This window comes from Lycium ferocissimum, chromosome 5, assembly GCF_029784015.1.
Source record: "Lycium ferocissimum isolate CSIRO_LF1 chromosome 5, AGI_CSIRO_Lferr_CH_V1, whole genome shotgun sequence".
Taxonomy (NCBI): Eukaryota; Viridiplantae; Streptophyta; class Magnoliopsida; order Solanales; family Solanaceae; genus Lycium; species Lycium ferocissimum.
Genome location: NC_081346.1, coordinates 33,384,958 through 33,405,048, shown reverse-complemented (window position 1 = coordinate 33,405,048; position 20,091 = coordinate 33,384,958). Strand labels below are relative to the sequence as shown.

Below are 20,091 nucleotides of genomic sequence, written 5' to 3'. Positions count from 1 at the left end.
TTGTTGCCATTTATTGTAATTTCTTGTAGTGTTGCTACTGCTTGTTTCCAAATTGTTACCCTTTTTTGTTTCAAATGACATGTTTTGCTGTGCATTCTTTTTCTACCCCATGTTCTGCTCATTGTCAATATTAATCACATTCATTGTTTCTTTGTCTGTATCATTACTAACTCTCAAAGAACACTACAGTACTAGGATTAGCTTCACCACTATTATTACCCTTTGTCACTTCTATTTGCACTGTCACTTCCTTGTCATTGTTGATTTTCTCAATTGTAACTTTGTCAGCTTCAGCTTGATCTTTTTTACTACTATCACCATCCGATCCATTTTCATCAGCACTTATTAAAGCATCAAACTTATTATGAGTTTGAACACTGATGCATGCTATTGAATCACTGTTAGAATTTCTATTTATAGCCGTATCAAGATTCTTTTTTATATTCCATTGAACTGCATTTTCCTCATATCTCTTTGTATGAAAATTTCTATGCCTATAGCCTATCTACTGATGCTGAACTTTAGCCTTTCCTTCTTTTAGTTGTTGCTGTTGTTGATCTGCTGCTTTCCCAACGTCACTTTCTACGTACTTGACATTCTTGTCCACTTTAAATTCAGGATGTAGTACCCTACAATCCTCTTCACTATGCTATTACAATTTACACTCTTTACAGTACTTTGGCAACACATCATAATGAATTGTGACATCAACAGTTCTAATTGAACCAATTTTCTCATCTCCTATATTTATTCTAACAAACTTAGAAAAATTGGCATTCAAATCCACTTGAACTTTCACCCTACCACAACTAGGTCTAGTCTTAATAATTGTAGCCATGTCGAGTTGTAAAAGTTTACCTATGGCTGAAGCAAGAGTGAATATACATTCCTTGACAAAGTATGTTGGCAACAAGTTTGGCAAGGAGATCCATGCCATTGCTTGTGTTGTTTCCTTATCGATCTTGAATCTCGTATCATATATCAATGGTCGCATCTGGTATGATTTGCCATCCTTAGCTTCAATGTGATGAGTGTTATGGTTAACTTTTACGCGAGGCATAAAAGCTACTTCGAGGTTGTGGACTCTATTTGGATTTTTGTATTTTTTAGAGCCCGCCACCTAATTTATAAGGGAGACCAGGAAAACCAAGGTAAAGGGTTTATTCAAACAAGAGAAAAATCATTTAAAACCAGTGTTCAAGGTAAATGTTCTGGTGATTCCCTAGGAAAAGTTTTAAGCGCCCTCATATTAAGGATTCATAGAATACGGTTGACCTAAGAGCTTCAATGTATGATTAATTATAATTACTCACTAAAATGGTTTTCTTTCTTGTAAAACTGTCATGGCATATCATAATTTTTTTTTGGCAAAGGTTCCTTTATTTGAAGACAAAAAGGTTGAGTCTTTCTCTAAAAATGTGTAAAGTCTTAAAGCCATAGGTTTACACGAGTATAGCAAAAGGTTTCTTTTGGATATGAGTATAACTATCCACTTTTACTATTTTTAAGGCCAACCATATCCTACTTCTAAAACCCTTCTGTCAAAGTAAAGTTTTGGTGAATTTCCTTTTGTTTATTTGACTTAAAAAAATATTTTAAAACCCTAAAGCTTTTTCATGGTTTTGACATCCATCCTTTCATAATATTTGCTTCGTTTTTTTTAAATGAGTGAAAATCTTTTTTATCTTAAACCAATCCAAAATAGCCCTTTTTGGCTTTTGAAATTAGCAGCCCATTTTCCTCAAAATCGTATATAGGCATATAATCTCTTATCATTTCCAGTTATGTTTAAGAAAAAGGATCAACAAGTTAAAGAAAATCATTTGTCATGTTTCAGGCATCATTTGTCATTTTACACGATGTCTAAGTCCTAAACATTCGGGTTTCAATATTTACACAAGCATTCTCTATACACACACATACAATCACATATATATAAATGAAAATAAAGGGAGGAGTTAGGTTTATGGGCCTACCGAAGCCCACCAGTTGCCATTTTCACTCATGGATGGGCCTTCAATTATTTCTTTCATCCGGACTAGATCAAAAAGAGAAGTTGGGCCTCCGGCCTAATAGAGGTTTACGGTCATTCAGCCCAAGTGGGCCCCGATGATGGTTCCATGCAAAGAGGGGAGGGAAAAATGCGGTTAGAGAGCATCTAGACTTAGCAACTATATAAAAGAGAAAATAAATCACTTATACACAATCATATTCACAAAGGCAAGTATCGTTCGTATATTCAGCATATTAGAGTGTATCCCGTAAATGCAAGCTCAAGGATAGTAATTCACAAAGAAACAAGACTTAGATCAAGAGAAACATATGAAAACCATTTTAATTATGTGAAGTAGAGGCTCATATTCACATTACGTAAAGAAATAAAACAGTTTAGGCTCAAGAATGGTACTCAGGGTAAAAATGCAAACTGCAGGCCCAATTTCTGCAAGTGGCAGTTTATTCTTAAATTGAAAGCATGATATACTATGGGCATACAACCCAATATATAATAAGGTATATAGAGGGATTATATACCCGATATACCTATGTATATTTCCCATCATAGCAGTTTTGAAGGAGAAAAAAGAGCACAATTGAAACAAAACAGAAAGATATGTCATTTCAAATTACCTTTACCATAGGTATACCAGTGTTTTAAAAGGCTATTTTGGGACTTTCCCCAGGGCAGGGCACTGGTAAAATGCCCTGGAGCTTACGTGTGGGGCTTAGTTATGTGAGGTTTACTCCCTAAGCGCCCGACTGTATGCCTTAAACACGCCTAATGCCCAACTGTTATACCTCTCACTTTCAGAGCATGAGCATGCCACATACTTCACCGTATTAATGGAGTATTGGAGAATTCCCATGAAGTTTTAAAAGGTACAAGCCATGGAAAGTACGTAACAATGAAGTAAAGGATGAATTATGATCTCGTAAGTCGTAACCGGGAAAGACAACCTTGTAACCAAAGGACATGACCCTTATCAAATATAACTAATGAAAAATATCATGTATAGAGAGTTTTGGAAGATTCCGGGACCAAGCAAATTGAAGAGAATAAGTTTGTCGAAAATTTAAAAAAAGTTGGCAGAATTTTGGACAGAAATTTTAGGTCAACTTGAGAGGGGTATATCTCCTAGTATATTAAGAGTTTTGAAGTGAAACAAAAAGCCTAAATTGAATTTCAAGAAGTCTAGTTTCCAACGCAATAAACCACTCGTCAAAACGATATCGGAGTAGGGAGTTATGGACATTTTAAGATAAGCCTCCAAGCTGCAAAATGGCTCCCCGCGGGCCCCACTTGGAAAGTCGGTGGAACCGACTCTTAAGGGGTATGAATACCCTATTATTTTACTTTTTTCATCATTTACACTTCCTGGGAGTTATAGACACATCCCCACACTTCTCTTAACAACTTATAACCCCTTAAATCAAGAACCCAACAAGATTACACAAAACTAGTCCATGAAAATTGATTGTTCTTGCTTCTACTTGATGTTGTGGTGAGTTTGGTCTTGAATAAAGTTGGTGTGGCTAAAGTTCTTCAAGTATAAGGTATGTTCTTCATCCTATCTCTTATGTTGAGTTGATTTGAAGGTTTAGCAAGTCTTAAAAGTGAAAATAGTTATGGGAAAGGTCATAAAAGTTGTGTTGTAGTTGTTGAGTTTATGGATTTTGTTTTGAACATGTTGTAGCTATGTTGTTAAGCTAATTTTCATGTATATGGATGGTATCTAATGTTGTTGGTGTGTTGATGAGATTATGCTCCTTAATTGGGAAGAAAGAAAGTGTATATTGTTATTATATGTTGATAAATATCGTGTGGGATGTTTTATGGAATATTTTACGTATTGATGATGATGCTGTTGGTGTTAGTGTTGTTGTTGTTATGTTGGTTGTTGGTATTGTGATTTCGGGCTACGACTATAACCAGGGGAGATGCTGCCCGAATTTTGACAGATTTTAAGGGGATTTAATGTAAGGCTTAAGACAAGCATATGACGATAAGACTAACAATAGTATGAGTGGTTTTATATGTAGATTATGAGACCACGATTTATCTTATGTAGATTGCAAGACGGGAAGTGAGTTGGAAAGTCAAGAAATAAGCTCCAGGTATGTTAAGGTTGTTTCTTCTTTTCTTGGCATGATTCCATATATGGTAAGAGTGTAATGAACCTTGTGACTAGCGATTTGTCTAAGTAGAGCTTGTCATATTGTTGCCTGACTTCTGAGTGTTCTGTTGTTCCTTCTGAGGGGCCATATCCCCTTCCTATGTCCTGGAGTTCATAGAGAAACAGAAGAGACATGTTACAGAGTCGGTATTTTTCAGCACATGCATGATATACATATATTTAAATTTTATTTAGCCTAGCCACGTGGTCAGTGAGACAGAATGCTTGGCCTACGGGTCATGGAGTTATTGCCTGGCCTACGGGTCATGGAGTTGTTGCCTGGCCGATGGGTCACGAAGTTGCGCACACCTGACCTACGGGTCATGAAGTTAATTATACCTGGCCTATGAGTCATGGAGTTATTTATGCCTGACCCTCGGGTCACGGAGTTATATCTATAGAGTTATGTTATCTTATCTCAAATGAAAGGCAATCCAGGTAGAGTACCTCCAGATGCTTTCTTGAAATATCCAGAGTATAGCTTATTATTTCATTTCAGTAGTTTTCTTGCCTTACATATTCAGTACATTATTCGTACTGACGTCCCTTTATCTGGGGGCGCTGCGTTCATGCCCGCAGGTTCAGGTAGTTGAGCAGACGATCCAGCTCAATAGGCCTTCTACTCGGCCGCGGTCAGTGCGCTCCACTTAGTCTCGAGCTGCAGTCCCTTTGTGGCATGCTATTTTGAAATGTATGGGTATGATGGGGCTATGTCCCGTCCTTTCTACAGCTCGTGTTTCCTAGAGGTCTGTGGACAGTTGTACGTTGTTGGGGATGTTGTGTAGCCTTGTCGGCTCTTATTTTGTTGTACAACATACATGGGAGCCTCGTTGGCTTACTCAGTTGTGTATTTATATTTTGGGTGTGTGTGCCCAGTTCGGACGATATGGTCAGTGTATATATATATATATATATATATATATATATATATATATATATATATATATATATATATATATATATCCAGATTATAGCCTCGCCGGCTTGTTGGTATTGTTTGTGTGCAGGTAGGCCTTATTGGTTTAAGTTGGGGGTTACTCCCAGAGTTTCAGATTTAGAGTGGTTCGCTCGGGCCTAGGTTGGCATTGAGTGCCGGTCACGCCACTCCAGATTTGGGGCGTGACAAACTTGGTATCAGAGCAGTTCTGTCCTAGGGTTGTCTACAGACCGTGTCTAGTAGAGTCTTGTTTATGGGTATGAGGCACGCCACACTTATAAACAAGAGGCTGCAGGGCATTTAGGAATGATTGGACTTTCTTTCTCATCTTAGATTGTGCCATAGAGCTAAATTATAGGATGTGATGTCCCTGATTCTAACCCTAAATGTTTTGATTGTGGATAAACAGTTGATTATGCCGCTATGAGGCAATTGATGAGAATTGAAGTTGATACTCTGAAAGGTATGTTTCCTGCCTTACTGATATTGATAGACTTTGATATAAGAACTTGACCTAGATATTGCGGGTAATTGTGATCGCTCCGTGAGGCATCGGATGTGTTTTCTGGGCTGTGTACAGGACTGAGACAGTAAGAAGTATAGAGGAAACTCTGCCAATTTTTTTACAAATTAAATGGTTCGAATGTCTATGCTATAGAGAAAGAATGAGAGGGAAATGTGGCAATCGGATGTTTGGTAAGTCATGATTGAATGAACAATTATAATATGCTTTCAAAGAGGAGTTTTAGAATGATTTGAATTTAATTTAAGGGAAGAACCCTAGAGGGAAAAATGATTAGTAATTAAAGGAACTGGAATGAGTTGGATTTGAGATTTTGGTGAATTGAGATTTATTGAAGATATAGGGTAAGTTGACACTAAGAATTCAAATACAGTACTACGATTTATAGATTGGTGAGTAAGAGATAACGAAAAGATATTGACATGGGAAAGGAAGTTAACAAGTAGGGAAAAGTTTTACTCTAGAAGTTTATACATATACATAAGATCAGGACGGGTTGATTACAGGCACACAAACTCGTTTATCAGACTTTCCTATATGATGTGGGTTTACATTAGGATTTAGAAGTTACCAGTCATTCGACTTCAAGGGGATTCTGAGTATTTGATAGTTGGTACTATTCTGAGAATCATCATGGCCAAGTTACTTCGGGTATTAATGATGACCTTGAACTCAAGAATGAGAAATGGTTAGGTAAGTTGGATTGCAATTATGATTGTCTTCTGGATTGCTTATACAACTTCTAAATGTGATGTTGCTTGGCCGACGAAGGAAGTAGAGATTGTATCAACCTTAGGAATATGTGGTGTATTTCTAGCCAATCCTTATAAGAAGGCTTCACCTCATATTTTTTTCAGACGGGTGTAGTGAAGGTTATTTGATGATAGAGAAATTAGGTGCGATGTCGGTTTATGTGTAAGGAAAGAAGAGAGTAGGTGTACAAGTGAAGATAAGATATCACAAGGATGGATTCGGTTGCTACAGGAAAATAAAGGATGCGAGGTTGATTATCTTAGACAAAGAGACAGGGTACAAGTACGAGTAAAGATTTTTAAGTAAAGTTATACCGCTAGGATTTACAGTTAGGACGTAGAAAGATATGCTAGGAAGACCTACAGATTTAGACATACGAAAAAAAGAATATGAGAAACTAGAATAGCCCGAGGGAAATTAGGAGCATATGAGTTTTACAATTAGAATTTCGAACTGATCGCAAGGTATGAGTCTGGCTAGTTGGGCAAAAGAGGGGAGGCGTAATAAGCCATGGATTCATGAAAAAATCAAATGGCAACGGGATATCTCGCAAGAAAAGGTGTTGAAAAGTGATGAAAAGATAAGTCACGAGTGGCTACATCGAGTATTATGTATAGCCCTATGATTGATTTTATGACATGTTAAAAGTATTGATTGTGCTGTATGTCAAAATTAAGGTAGCAAGCGCTACAAAGAGAATTAGGATTGGGTTTTCTCGGGAATTAAAGTCAGATAGCGGTAACACGACCAAATATATAAGCGCGAGCATTAGGAAAAAGAAGGTTATGATATCATGAAGGGGAGAGAAACTTGGACAAGGAAAATGTATACCCATTAAGGGTCAGGTAATATATATTTTAGGAAAAGGTTAGGACGAAAGCAGGAAAGCAGACGATAGGATCAAATTTAAATAAATCAGGGAGATAGAGTAATGTTGTACGTGACAAAGGATGAACGTGAGGACCCCGGAACCAGCCTATACGTCTTCATAACCAGAACCAAGAAAGTTATAAATAATGGATAAAGGTGCATCCTTGAGAAGAAATAAACAGGTCTTATGAGAGCGACGAGGAAACTTTAAACTCCTGAGATTTAACCAGGAGGATGGATGTGAACCCATGATTGGTACGCCTATTTAAGGGAAGAAAGTACCTCAAGAAGAAATTTTCAGCATAAAAAGGGATTCGCACCCTTAACGAAACATTCCAAAATCTCCTAAGCTAAGAGTAAAGGATGACTAATGGAAACAGGCGTTTTATGAGTAAAAGAAAACAAAAGGGACTATGAGCACTAAAGGAAGGAGTAGGTGTCAACGAAATGGTTAAAGGAAATTAGTGGCTGCCAATTACAAGCAGAAGGTTAATAAGTCAGTAGGCTTGTCCAAAGGGAAACAAATTGAAATTTGAAGGCAATGGTTGTGTTAAAGATGCAAAGATGCGATCATGAAGAAAACCGAGAAAATTTGAGATATATATATATATATATATATATATATATATATATATATATATATATATACACACACACATATGTGTACAAGTTATAGTATCATAAGGGAAGACGAAGACTCGACTAAAGAAGAAGGATATATATATATATATATATATATATATACACACACATATGTGTACAAGTTGTACTATCATAAGGGAAGACGAAGAATCGACTAAAAAAGAAAGGAAAGGGTGTACTTTGTGCGGATTTCATGTTAAGAACAAGAGTCGATAGAACACTAGAAAGACTATGATGCATATCTAGGATGCAAACAAGTAGTTAAGAAGAATTACGGGATAAAATGAGCTAAGCTAATGAAAGGACGAATCGTGGGAATGGATGGTGTGGAATATCAACTTTTAATGGTATAGTATAGACATAAATCAGAATTGGGAACCTAGAGCAAGGAGAATTTCAAGGATATTAAGAAGACAGACGTAGAGAAAGACTAGGGCTAAAGGGGCATGGTATAGTCCGACACTCCATAAGGGGCCTAATGAATTCTGATGTCCCCATTAATTCATTAGCCTAGAGGATTACTAGACATGGAGGGTAGAAGTGAAAAGACAATAAAGAAGGCATCTGAATTGTATCCGATATGCATAAGCATTTTGATTTGATACAAGAACTTAACTAGCAAAAAGGAAAATAAGTTAAACCATGTGATGAAAAGAACTCTGGCATTATAAGGAATAGAGGAGTTGAAGGATCGCTAAGGTCGGCCAGATGACTATCAAAGACAGTTAACACTCAAAGGTTACTGGTATATGAGAACAACCTTTAAGGGGGGGGGGGGGGGGGGACAAATTTAGTTCTAAAATGAACTACAATATTCCCAAGCTCAAAAGAGGGAAATATACTGGATTTAAGGAGTCAAATTTTGAGATGAACCGATATGTCAAGAATGCGCTAAAGAAAAGTGAGAATGGACTAAATACAAGTATATTATGAGACAAATATGGAAAAAGAGGCATGACAAGATGATGAAGGTCTAGCGAATCAAAGAGAATAAGTTTCGTCAACACGATACGTTGTATCCTGGACCATGACTCGAATCACTCGCGCTGAAGAAATTTTAAATACATTTAGATATGCAGTAAAGTACCCTAAGGGGTAACAGAAGGAGTAAGAAAGGCCGCGTGTGACTAGGGATAAGTATAAAGGACAATCGGGATTACTGAAAAAAACTTATGGCACTAGAAGAGATGAAAGCTTTAAAAGAGGAATATTTATAGGAAGTTCAATAATCTTCAAAGGAAAGGAAGATAGTGTGTCCATGGATAGCAAGGCAGCAGTCCTGCCTAAGAATTAGGATGTACCTCGTAAGTTATGAAATTCCAAGTCGCCGGTTATATCGATTGTGAGAATATATGACATAGAACCATATAAACAATGGCCATGATGAAATGGCTAACAAAATGGTACAAGGACGGCGATAAGGAGCCGAAGAATAATGGAGGTTAGTTTAAGTCTCAATTAGTCACCGGTATAAGAGAGCCAAGGACTTAAGGAGGGAAGCATACTCGTATCGAAAGGAAATTATGATTAAGTAGAATTTTATGTTAGTTCCATGTTCATGAGTTTATTTTGTAATTATGTTAAAATTGAGAAGAGAAAATTGGAGGCAAATATGAATATCATGATATTGTAAGGAATTAAGGTGAGTCCAACCAAGGAATTAAAAGGAGACGATATGATATGTATATAAGGTCAGCTGGTACAAAAAAGGATAATCTAAAATAGCACCAAAGAAGCAAGCAAGGAAAGGTGCCATATCTGAACAAGAGAATTTGTTTACTAGTAGAGAAATAAGGAGCAAGGCAAAAGAGTACAACAATGAAGAGTGCTCACAGATCGGCAGGGAGCCGTAGCTATCATGAGTTAAGACCGTTTTAATGACAACAGGTCCCAGGACGGTAGCTAGATACCAGTTGACCACTGGGTAAATACATAAGAACATGAGGATATGGAACTAATGAATGAGTTCGACAAAGAATTGGGAGAATATGAAAGAAGACTAATGAGCCCATAGTATAAGAGCATGGAGATCAGGAACTAAAGGAGGACAACCATTTCAAGAAATTAATGATAGCATCGTAAGCTCGCAAGCTACAACATTCGAGGATGAATGTTTCTAAGGGGGGAAGAATGTTACACCTCTCACTTTCAGAGCATGAGCATGCTACGTACTTCACCGTATTAATGGAGTATCGGAGACATCCCGTGAAGTTTTGAAAGGTACAAGCCATGGGAAGTACGTAACAATGAAGTAAAGGATGAATTTTGATTTCGTAAATTGTAACCAGGAAGGACAACCTTGGAACCAAAGGACATGACCCTTATCAAGTATAACTAATGAAAAATATCATGTATGGAGAGTTTTGGAAGATTCTGGGACCAAGCAAATAGAAGAAAATAAGTTTGTCGAAAATTTGAAAAAAGTTGGCAGAATTTTGGACAGAAATTTTAGGTCAACTTTAGAGGGGTATATCTCCTAGTATATTAGGATATTTGAAGTGAAACAGAAGCCTAAATTGAATTTTAAGAAGTCTAGTTTCCAACGCAACAAACCACTCATCAAAACGACATCGGAGTAGGGTTATGGGCATTTTAAGATAAGCCTCCAAACTACCAAATGGCTCCCCGCGGGCCCCACTTGGAAAGTCGGTGGAACCGACTCTTAAGGGGTATAAATACCCTATTATTTCACCTTTTTCATCATTTACACTTCTTGGGCGTTACAGACACATCCCCACACTTCTCTTAACAACTTATAACCCCTTAAATCAAGAACCCAACAAGATTACACCAAACTAGTCCATGAAAAGTGATTGTTCTTGCTTCTACTTGATGTTGTAGTGAGTTTGGTCTTGAAGAAAGTTGGTGTGGCTAAAGTTCTTCAAGTATAAGGTATGTTCTTCATCCTATCTCTTATATTGAGTTGATTTGAAGGTTTAGCAAGTCTTAAAAGTGAAAATAGTTATGGAGGAAAGGTCATAAAGTGTTGTGTTGTAGTTGTTGAGTTTTGGACTGTTTTGAACATGTTGTGGCTGTGTTGTTGAGCTAATTTACATGTATATGGATGGTATCTAATGTTGTTGGTGTGTTGATGAGATTATGCTTCTTGATTGGGAAGAAAGGAAGTGTATATTTTTATTATATGTTGATAAACATCGTGAGGGATGTTTTATGGAATATTTTTGTATTGATGATGATGCTGTTGGTGTTAGTGTTGTTGTTGTTGTGTTGGTTGTCGGTATTGTGATTTCGGGTGTTACACCTCGGAAAATTCATGTCGTCATATGGTAGATAGACTAACTCAGGGTAAGAAGTATATGATGTTCCTACAAATAAGAAGTAGTACTTAACGGTTCTAATTAAGATTCCAAAGACGTTTGAGGCAAGGGAATAAATGCCAGGCTTAAGTCATGTTTTGGAAAAGGGTTTGCAAAGTACCGAGCTAATGTTGATTTAGTAATTTCTTGAGGAAGAGTTATAATGCTCTTTAGCTAGTTGATGAGGTGTTAAACAAGTGCCAACAGGTTCCATAAGAATTGGAGGCAAAACGGGTCGACGAGGACAAGTTTCGGGAAATTGTGGATTGTACGGTCCTTTATACGGACCGTATAATTTATACGGCCCGTATGTCTGTCCGTCGAACCCTCCCAGAGGAGGATGAGATTTTGGAGGAAATATACGGTCCAATTATACTGACCTTTTAATTTATACGGTCCGTATGATAGGCCCTAGATTTCGGGTCGGGCCAGATTTTATTTTCCATATATGCACGACCCTTCTCCTTATTTTTCATTTCCTACTTCTTCCACACTCTCAAAAGTCCTAGAACCTTCTTCCAAGCATACCAAGACAAATCTAAGGTGAAATCAAAGATCAAACACCAAAAAGTAGTAGAATCAAGTGTAAGAATGCTAGCTAGCTCGAATTTCGACAGATTTTAAGGGGATTTAATTTGAAGGCTTAAGACAAGCATATGACGATAAGCCTAACAATAGTATGACCGGTTTTATATGTAGATTACGAGACCACAATGATCTTATGTAAATTGCAAGACGGTAAGTGAGTTGGAAAGTCGAGAAATAAGCTTCCAGGTATGTTAAGGTTTCTCCTTCTTTTCTTGGCATGATTCCATTTATGGTAAGAGCGTAATGAACCTTGTGACTCGAGATTTTTCTAAGTAGAGCTTGTCATATTGTTGCCTGACTTCTGAGTGTTCTGTTATTCCTTCTGAGGGTCCATATCCCCTTCCTATGTCCTGGAGTTCATACAGAGACAGAAGAGACATGTTACAGAGTCGGTATTTTTCAGCACATGCATGATATGCATATATTTACATTTTATTTAGCCTGGCCACTTGGTCAGTGAGACAAAATGCTTAGCCTACGGGTCATGGAGTTGTTACTTGGCCTACGGGTCATGGAGTTGTTGCCTGACCGACGGGTCACGGAGTTGCGCACACCTGACCTACGGGTCATGGAGTTAATTATACCTGGCCTATGAGTCATGGAGTTATCTATGCCTGACCCTCGGGTCACGGAGTTATATCTATAGAGTTATGTTATCTTGCCTTAGATGAAAGGCAATCCGAATCGAGTACCTCCGCATGCTTTCTTGAAATATCCAGAGTATAGCTTCTTATTTCATTTCAGTTGTTATCTTGCGTTTTATATTCAGTACATTATTCGTACTGACATCCCTTTGTCTGGGGGCACTGCGTTAGTGCCGCGAGTTGGTAGTCGACGGACGATCCCGCTCGGTAGAGCCTTCCACTCGGCGCGTCGGTGCGCTCCACTTAGTCTGGAGCTGCAGTCCCTTTGTGGTATGCTATTTTGACATGTAAGGGTATGACGAGGCCATGTCCCGTCCTTTTTACAGCTCGTGTTCCTAGAGGTCTGTGGACAGTTGTACGTTGTTGGGGATGTTATGTAGCCTTGTCGGCTCTCATTTTGTTGTACAGCATACATGGCAGCCTCGTCGGCTTGCTCAGTTGTGTATTTATATTTTAGGTGTGTGTGCCCAGTTTGGACGAGATGGTCAGTATATGTATATATATATATCCAGATTATGGCCTTGCTGGCTTGTTGTTATTGTTTGTGTGCAGGTAGGCCTTATTGGTTTAAGTTGGGGGTTAGTCTCAGAGTTTCAGATTTAGAGTGGTTCGCTCGGGCCTAGGTTGGCATCGAGTGCCGGTCACGCCACTCCAGATTTGGGGCGTGACACCAACACTCGGGGCTCACCTAACAATTCTTACACAATTATAGGTCAAATTCCTTCGTTAACATTATCGACCCTCATAATTCTTTAATAAATGAATGATTTCTAATAGTTTTTTTCATCTATGAAAAAAAGAAGATTGAAAGTATCTCAAATAACAAGCCATAGTCTTGTATATTTACTAATTGAGAACACCGTGAGGGTGAATATCACTTAACATTTCTTTTAAAATACATAGCCGGATTTTCATGTTCACTTATCATTATCATTGGTCTTCATGTCTTTTTTCCTAGTCTTCATGTCTTTTTTCCTATGTCTCAAAATTATCTCATTTTATTATTTCGTTATTTGGATGTAATTTTTTTTCGTAGAAGGAGTAATGTTTTAATTATAATACTGATAAAGTTTATTGATTATTTTCTTTTAGGGAGGTAAATTGCATAGTATGGTAGTAATATATTTACGAAATTGAGATTCTTTTTTGTTTGAAAGTTAAAATGTTAGAGTTAATTGCATTTCATAATAGCTTTTATATCATTACATTATTTATATTTGGAATATTATGCTAGAAGTTTTGTTTTCTATGAGTTATTTTAATCATGTTTTTAATTTTTTGAAACTATTTATGTATTTTTTTCATAAATATGTGTTAGTATACTATTTTACTACATTATAAATTAAAATCTTAAAGATCCATGGGGCTTACGCCCCATGCCTCGAGGCTTACACCTCGCCCCATGCTAATTAAAGCTCCCCGTCTCGTGCCCCCACCTTTTAAAACACTGAGGTATACTATCACGACCCAACCCGCCATGACCGGCACCCTTGTAAATCCTAATGGGCGAACCAACATACATACCACCTAATCCATTCAATACAGTTTTTATATAAATCAAGCTAAACAATTATTACTCATTTAACAACAAAAGAACAAGTAAATCATGCCATAAATACTGTAGTAAGTGCGGAAGTTCTAACTATTACAATCCTCAAAATTCGAAAGTCATCGTACAGGACTTTAAGCCAAAACATGTCTAAGAACTGAGATCTGCCTAATGAATATCCATAATGTCCAGAATTGGAAAAGACATCATAAGTAGAAGATCTTCGGGTGGCCTGGCATGAGAAGAAGCTCACCCCAAAATCTATCAGCAATTATCCTCCACACTAGATGTGAGGACGAGTAGCTGTCTCTATCTCAAAATCTGCACTCAAAGAATGCAGCAAGGTAGTATCAGTACAATGACTATGTACGGGTAAGCATCATAGGCCGAATAAGATTAGTATCATGCATACCTTATGAAATCAATAGAATTAAGCAAGCCAGTAAATCCTACACGAATATCAATACATAACAACAAGTCAACCACGGATAGTCACAACAAATTACCAAATTGCCAAGCATCACAATCACGTAAGTCAACAACGTACATAAATTTACCACAAATACCCCACTCGCTGTACACACATGCTATCTGATGTCATAGCTCAGTAGTCATGACCTGCAGGAGAACCATGGTGTCCATGTACCACTCGTTCCGGAACAGTCCTCGGACCCGACCACAACCTCCGCTTCGGAACGAACCTCGGAAGCGGGATATAATAATAAACCTCTCATTTTTGGAACTATCCTCGGACCACGATAATCTAGGCCACATGTGTGCCTTGTCATACCATTTACAGAAAAGTATTTCTTACCTTCTCAATAGCCATATTCATCTCATCATTTCATGTCACAATACCCTCGAGAAGACTATATTAACTTCTCATCACAAAACATCCACTACAGATTAAATCACACACGAATAATGGCATGAAGCCCACACAACATTCAATCACAAGCACGTAGGAGCTTAACCACACAATATCATGTAATGAATACTAGACATGCTTTCTCCTAATGAAATCACAAACATACATTCAACTAACCAAAGTCTAACTCAAGTAAACCGTAACCTACCTCAGAGTAGAGCTGGAACAATGCCTGTCACTCTGCTACAGCCTTTCCTTTCCTCAAGGCCTCAATACGTTCGCGGTCTAAAAATAGAAGGCTTAATGAGTCACATTGCTCAATTTGCAAATACCAAGGCAAGAAATACCCTTCCCTCTCCCCATTCTAAGGGTGGATGATTTTCTAGGTGATAAACAACCTATCAAAGCCCCTAATATTCATAAACCATCAATTTCTACCACATTCTATCAAACATTCCCATTACAAACAGTTTCTATGACAAAGACACCATTTTTATAGAACCGTGGGTCTCAATCACTTAGTTTATGTCTCTAACTGTTCAATTTATGATTAAGAGCAACTAACCAATGCATTTAGATGATAACTAAGCGATGATAACCATAACCCATCAAGTTTAGAAGGTTTATTAACGTTCTAGGGTTTTTATTTCAATTTCACCATTAAAGACCCATGAAGAGGATTACAATCATGAAGGAGAATGGAATGATAGAATGGAAATCAAAGGAACTTACCTCTCAAAGAATCTTGCCCTAGCTTGGGAATCCTCTCTAGGTGCTTGTTGGAAAGTGTGTTGGTGTGTTATGAATGAAAATATAAAACTAAGGCATTAAAACACGGATTCTGCATTCCCGTCGACAGCTGCGGCGGTCACTACGCCGCTGCAGCAGTCCCACTATAGCGGTCCCAAGATAAATCGGCTCAACACTATAGCGGTCGCCACCCCGCTATAGCGGCATCACCGCAGCGGGCAAAGGCCCTCCAAAGCGGCCCCAAGAGAAAATGGCTTGCCGCTGGAAGCGGTCAGCCCACCGCTACAGCGGTGCTCCCACCGCCACAGCGGTGCTCCCACCGCCACAGTGGTGCATTTTGGGCAGTAGCTCGATTTTCTATCCAGTTTTTCCCCTATCACCCCACATTTCACCCAAGGGCTCAAAAACACAACACATAGCCTGCATACATACAAAAAGACGCCCTACGAATCTACTCGTGGCCTCAAAATTCCCAATGGAGTTCTAAACTCCCATAAGGACCGGAAGGGTCGTTACACCAAATGCCAATTAAGACACTGTTCATCCCCGAACGGACAAAGATGAGAATCTAGGGAGGAGTTACCTGAATAGGCAAAAAGTTGAGGGTATTTGCTACGCATATCCGACTCTGTTTCCCAAGTAGCTTATTCCACTGGTCGGTTCTTCCACTGAACTTTTACCAAGGCTATTTCCTTGGACCTCAACTTGCGGACATCCATGTCTAAGATAACAATGGGTTGTTCCTCATACGACAGATTTTCATCTAACAAAACCGAATCCCAGTGGATGATATAGGAACCATCACCGTGGTACCTCTTCAACATCGACACATGGAACACCGGATGAACGCCTGATAAACCCGGAGGTAAAGCCAACTTGTAAGCCACCTCTCCCACACATTTGAGAATCTCAAACGGACCAATGAACCTCGGGCTAAGCTTGCCCTTTTTCCCAAACCTCATTACCCCTTTCACGGGGTGAGACCTTCAATAGCACTTGCTCTCCTTTCTCAAACTCGAGATCTCGGACCTTGCGGTCATACTCCTTCTGTCTATTCTGCGCTGCCAAAAGCTTGGCTTGAATCACTTTCACCTTCTCTAGGGACTCTCTCAGAAGATCAGTACCCCACGGCCTCACCTCAAATGCATCAAACCATCCAATAGGAGACCTACACCTCCTTCCATACAATGCCTCAAATGGGGCCATATCAATACTCGAGTGATAGCTATTATTGTAATCAAATTCGGCTAAGGGAAAGAATTGATCCCAATGCCCACCGAAATCTATCACACACGCACGAAGCATATCCTCTAGAACCTGAATAGTCCGCTCAGACTGCCCGTCAGTCTGAGGATGGAAGGCTGTGCTAAGATCTAACCTCGTACCCAACTCCTCATGCAAACACTCCCAAAACCTGGATGTGAACGTGGTACCCCTGTCGGACACGATGGAGATAGGAACCTCGTGGAGTCTAAGTACCTCCCGAATGTAAACTTTAGCCAACTTCTCTGCATCATAAGTTATCTTCACCGGAATAAAGTGGGCAGACTTAGTCAACCTATCAACAATAACCCAGATGGAGTCAAACTTCCCTAATGTCTTCGGAAGACCCACTACGAAATCCATGGCTATTCTTTCCCACTTCCATTCAGGAATGGGCATTCTCTGCAATGTACCCCTAGGTTTCTGATGTTCATACTTCACCTGTTGGCAATTTAGGCACTGCACAACGAACTCTACAATATCCCGCTTCATCCTAGTCCACCAGTAATGTTGCCTCAAAACACGATACATCTTAGTGACACCAGGGTGGATAGAATACCTTGAACTATGAGCCCCTGTCAGAATGGTCTTAATCAAGTCGCCCACACGTGGCACACACACTTGCCCTTTGATTCGCAACACGCCCTTCTCATCAATCACGGCCTCCTTGGCCTCACCACGCAACACCTTATCTCGTATTTTACCTAGCTTAGCATCTTCAAACTGCTTAGCCTTAATCTGCTCTAAAAATGATGAACGAGCGTCAACACAAGCCAATACCTTGCCTGTGTTAGAGATATTCAGTCTCATAAAACTGTTAGCCAGAGTCTGTACCTCTCTAGCCAACGGACGCTCAGACGAAATTAAACGAGCCAAAATTCCCATACTAGCCGACTTCCGGCTCAATGCATCAGCTACCACATTAGCCTTACCAGGGTGATACAATATGGTGATGTCATAGTTCTTCAGCAGTTCCATCCACCTCCGCTGTCTAGAGTTCAGATCTTTCTGAGTGAACACATGTTGCAAACTGCGATGGTCTGTGTACACTTCACAATGGAGACCATACAAGTAGTGTCTCCAGATTTTCAATGCAAACACCACCGCTGCCAACTCTAGATCATGAGTAGGATAGTTCTTCTCATGCACCTTCAACTGCCGAGAAGCATAAGCAATCACCTTCTTTTCCTGCATCAAAACAACACCCAAACTAGAACGTGAAGCATCACAATAAATAACAAAATCCTTGCCCTCAACGGGCAATGCCAGAATCGGTGCTATTATCAACAATGTTTTGAGCTTTTGAAAGCTCTCCTCACACTCGTTAGAACACTGAAATGGTACTTCCTTCTAAGTCAAACGGGTCATATGAGAAGCAATATAAGCAAACCCTTTCACAAACTGACGATAGTAGCTAGCCAGACCCATAAAACTACGGATCTCGATCACTGATGTGGGCCTAGCCCATTCCTTGACTGCCTGAATTTTCTGAGGATCCACTATAATACCCTCCTTCAAAATAACATGCCCCAAGAATGACACAGAAGACAACCAGAATTCACACTTGGAGAATTTAGCATACAATTCCTTCTCTCGCAATACTCCAAGAGCAATTCTCAAATATTTCTCATGCTCTTCCTTACTCCTAGAGTACACCATGATATCATCAATGAACACTATAACGAATGAGTCTAGGTAGAGCTTGAACACACTGTTCATCAAATCCATGAACACAACTAGGGCATTTGTGAGCCCAAAAGACATAACCAAGAACTCATAGTGCCCATACCTGGTCCGAAAAGCAATTTTTGGAACATCCTCTGCCCGAATCTTCAACTGATGGTACCCTGACCTTAGGTCAATTTTTGAGAACATCGAAGCTCCCTGTAACTGATCAAACAAGTCATCAATACGGGGATGGGATACTTGTTTCGGACAGTTACCTTATTCAGCTGTCGGTAATCAATACACATACGCATAGACCCATCCTTCTTCTTAACAAACAGCACAGGAGCACCTCACGGAGAGGCACTCGGGCGAATAAACCCCTTACTCAGAAGATCTTGCAACTGCTCTTTCAGTTCCCTGAGTTCTGCTAGTGCCATCCTATAAGGTGGAATAGAGATAGGACAATTCCCTGGGTCTAAGTCAATCCTGAAGTCAATATCACGATCCGGTGGCATACCAGGCAAGTCCGCGGGGAACACATCCGCAAACTCGCGTACCACTGGAACCGAATCAAGGGATGGAGTATCTGCACTGGTATCACGGATATGTGCCAGATAAGCTAAACAACCCTTCTCTACTAGCTTCCTAGCACGAACAAAGAATATTACTTTCTTAGGGAGGGGACTAAGGTTACCCTTCCACTCGAGTCTAGGTGCCCCGGACATGGCTAGTGTAACAGTCTTAGAATGGCAATCAAGTATAGCATAATGTAGGGATAACCAACTCATACCCAAAATAACATCGAAATCTACCATGTCTGAAATCATCAAATCTGCCTAAGTACCATACCCCATGTTAAATTGCACACGCGGGGGTAGACGCCATCCATACCGCGAGAATCCCAACAGGAGTAGACACGAAAATAGGGGTATCAAGAGTATCACACATCATATCCAGACCCAAAGCAAAATAGGTAGATACATAAGAAAAAGTAGAGGCCGGATCAAACAAAATAGAAACCATACAGTCATAAACGGAGATAGTACCTGTGATAACTGCATCGGAGGCCTCAGCCTCGGGTCTACTTGGGAAGGCGTACAAATGATAGCGCTCTCCTGTCGCCTGTGTACCATCGCGATTACCGTTTCCAGTCTGAGCCCCGCCCCTGCTGGGCTGCTGTCCGCCTGCCCTGAGAACTGCCTCGGTTAGGCTGGGCACCACCCCTACCCGCGGTATGGCCACCCCGCCCTGCCGGTAGGCGATCCTTACCCCCTCGATCTGGTATAAATGGAGCTCGAGGAGTCTGATACTGAGTCCCCTGCCCACTCTGTCTAAGTCTGGGGCAATACCTCTTAATATGCCCTATATCACCACACTCGAAGCAAGCACGGTCCAGTGTCGGCCGTTGGACAGATGCTGATGAAGTAGTGTAGCCTTCATGCTGGCCGAGAGCCTGGTAACTTACCCCTGATGGGCCCCCGAGTGACTTTTGCATCGCGGATCGAACCGGATGCCCCGAATATACACCGTGAACTACGACCCCTCGA

The 20,091-nt window shown here is 39.8% G+C and overlaps 1 pseudogene; it reads right to left on the bottom strand.

Annotated features, from left to right (window-relative positions):
- Nucleotides 1-14,278: 14,278 nt before the first annotated feature.
- Nucleotides 14,279-19,677, bottom strand: LOC132057735 (uncharacterized; annotated as a pseudogene).
- Between the last annotated feature and the right edge of the window lie 414 nt (nucleotides 19,678-20,091).